The sequence below is a fragment of the Chrysochloris asiatica genome, unplaced genomic scaffold (genome assembly GCF_000296735.1).
Source record: "Chrysochloris asiatica unplaced genomic scaffold, ChrAsi1.0 scaffold00234, whole genome shotgun sequence".
Lineage (NCBI taxonomy): Eukaryota > Metazoa > Chordata > Mammalia > Afrosoricida > Chrysochloridae > Chrysochloris > Chrysochloris asiatica.
Window position 1 is genome coordinate 1871126 of NW_006408752.1, and position 3385 is coordinate 1874510.

A 3385-nucleotide genomic window follows, 5' to 3' on the forward strand; every position below is an offset into this window, starting at 1 on the left:
AAAGCTGGACAGTGAATCAGAAAGACCATAGAAGAATCAATGCATTTGAGTAACGGTGTTGGAGGAGAATACTGAAAGTACCATCGGCTGCCAAAGAACAAACAGATCTGTGTTGGAAGAAGTATTACCAGAGTGCTCCTTGGAAGCCAGGATGGCCAAACTTCGTTGTTCATACTTCGGACATATTGTCAAGAGACACCAGTCACTGGAGAAGGATATCATGTTTGGTAAGGTGGAGGGTCAGAGAAAAAGAGGAAGACCCCCAGCGAGATGGATAGGCAAAATGGCAGTATCAATGGACTCAAACATGGCAACAATTGTGAGGTTAGCCCAGGACCGGGCAGTGTTTTGTTCTGTTATGCCTAAGATCACTATGAGTCAGTATCAACTCGATGGCACCTAACAAGAACAACAACAAATCTTCATGGGAGCAGAAAGTGTCCTCTTCCTCCCATGGAGCTACTAGTAGATTGAAACTATTGCCCTATCAATTAGCAGCCAGCTCGTAATCCACTGTGCTACAATGCTCCTTAAAGATACGGTCATGGTAAAATAAAATAGACCATGCAAACACTAGGTATAAGAAAGATAGAGTAGCTGTACTAATGTCCGATACAGTCAGTTTTTAAACAAGATATACTCCACGGATACCGAAGGGCATTTCATTAGAATAAAAGGTTCAATTCACATAGAAGTCGTAACACAATCATAAATGTGAAGCACTACAAAACAGAGTTTCAATATACTTAAAACTAAAGCTGAGGATAACATGGATCATGTATCGGGCTGCTAATCTCAAGGTTGGCAGTTCAAAACTACCAGCCATTCCGCAGGAGAATGATGAGGCTTTCTGCTCCCATAAAGATTTACAGCCTTGGAAACTCCGTGCAGGGTCACTATGAGTCGGAACCGACTCTACAGTACTTAACAACAACAACAACAATGCAACACAAATATTAAATTGGATGGATCAACAGACTTAAACAAAGAAGCAAAAACTAAAAAATCATTTCAAAGTAAACATAGGAGAGAATCTTTACAAACTTTATGTGGGCAATGATTTCTTAGAAAGAATGTAAAAGGTACAAATCATAAAACAATAAATTAGAATTCATAAAAAATTTAAAGGTGTGCTCTTTTAAAGATAACTTTGAGAAAATGAGAAGGTAATCTATGAAATAAGACATAATATATCCAAAGACTTATATCCATAATACATGATTTTGTTTTTGTTGTTTAGTATCATCAAGTAGGTTCTGATTCACAGCGACTCTGTATAAAGTTTCCAAGGAGTGGCTGGTGAGTTTGAACCACTGACCCTGAAACTAAGTGCTTATCCTACAGTGCCACACCAGGACTCCAGAACATCTGGAGAGGTCTTCTAAGTCAATAATCAAAAGACAAACAACTTAATTAAAAATAGGGCAAAAATTGTTGACACACACTTCAAAAACAAGAATGGCCAAAAGCACATGAAAAATGTTCTTATCACTCATCATTGTTCTTAAGTGCCATTGAGTTGGTTCTGACCCATAGCAACCCTGTATAGGGTTTCCAAGGAACAACTGGTGAGCTTGACACACTGACCTTGGGGTTCAAACTGACTTTGTAGTCCAGTGTATTAACCTAAAGCACCACACCAGGACTCCATTTAGTATTAATTATTAATGATAATTAATCATTGTTATTTGTAATAAATTAATAATATTGATCATTTATTAATCATTATTGTAATGCCAATAAAACTACAATGTGACATCAAACACGCCCAGTAGAATGGCTATCGTGTGAAAGACTGACAATACTAAGTCTTAGCAAAGATGTGGAGCAACTGGAAGTCTCATACATTGCTGATTAGCATGACCATTTTTTACTAAACATATGCTTACCATGCAACCCTACAATTTCAATTCTAAGCACTTATTCAAGAGAAAGAAAAACATATGTCCAAAGCTATGTCCATGGATAGCCATAAAAACCTTCTCATAGTAGCTCCAAACCAGAAGCAATCCACAGGTATCATTTGCAGGTGAATGAATGAATTGCAGTACATTCAAACAATGGAATTGTACTCAATAATAAAAAGTAATAAACTATTGCTAAACACAGCAACATAAATAGGTATGAAAATCATTTTACTGGGTGAAAGATGAAAGACACAAAAGACTATATTATGATCCCATCAATATGAAACACTAAAAAAAGACAAATCTAGCCTAGTATAATAAGGAGCTCTGGTAGCGAAGTGGTTACTAGTTGGGCTGCTCACCTCAAGGTCAGCAGTTCGAAACTACCAGCTGACCTGTGGGAGAAAGATGAGGCTTTCTGCTACAGGGTTGCTACAAGTCAGAACCAACTCCACAGCACACCACCACCACCAGCAACCTAGCTGAGGATGAGTTATTTGGGGTCTATGGTTGGGGCTGGGGATTGACCAGGAAGTGGCACAAGGGACAGGGAGATGGAATTGTTCTATATCTAAATTGTGGGGGTGATTACACAGTCAGGGTGGCACAGGAGTTAAATGTTCAGTTGCTAACAGAAAGGTCAACGATTTGAACCCACCAGATGCTTCATGGAAAAGATGTGGCAGTCATATTCTAGAAAGATCTTTAACCTTGAATATCCTATAGGACAGTTCTACTTGTCCTATTGGGTCCTGATGAGTCAGAATCACCTCAGTGGCAATGGGTTTTACCCCTTTGCCAAAAATTCATCAACTGTTTACAGGCAGTCCCCAACTTACAAACATCAGACTTAGGATGACTCAAACTTGCTCTTTAATGTTATACAAATTTGCCCTCAGCTTGAAAATATTAAACCAACCCCTAACCAAAATCAAGCCAACTGCCATCAAGTTGATTCTGGCTCAGAGTGACCCCGTAAAAGATTTCCAAGGCTATAAATCTTTACGGGAGCTGGCAGCTGCATCTTTCTCCCTTGGAGTAGTTAGTGGATTTGAACTGCCAACCTCACAATGAGCAGACCAATACTTATCCTATAGTGCCACCAGGGTTCCTAAACTAGTCCCTACTCACTTGCTGCACATGCAGTCCTTTCTTGCACTAAAGTAAGGCTAAACAAGAACTTGAGTTATGTACCTGGTCTGACTTGCCTATAAATTTAACTTAAATTCATACTTAGGAAAGGATAGCATTCTTAACCTCAGGAATGCTTGTATTTTATACCTCTTAACATGTACCTGAGTCCATGTTAAGGCGTGGGACTGTAGGATAAGCAATGGACACAAGACTGGTGATTAAAACAAACCAGCCGCTCCTTGGAAACCCAATACAGGGTCGCTACAAGTCCAAACCGATATCTGACAATGTTTCTCTGCTATGCATAGAGTTTTCAGTGACTAGCGATTCGGAAGTAGTTTGTC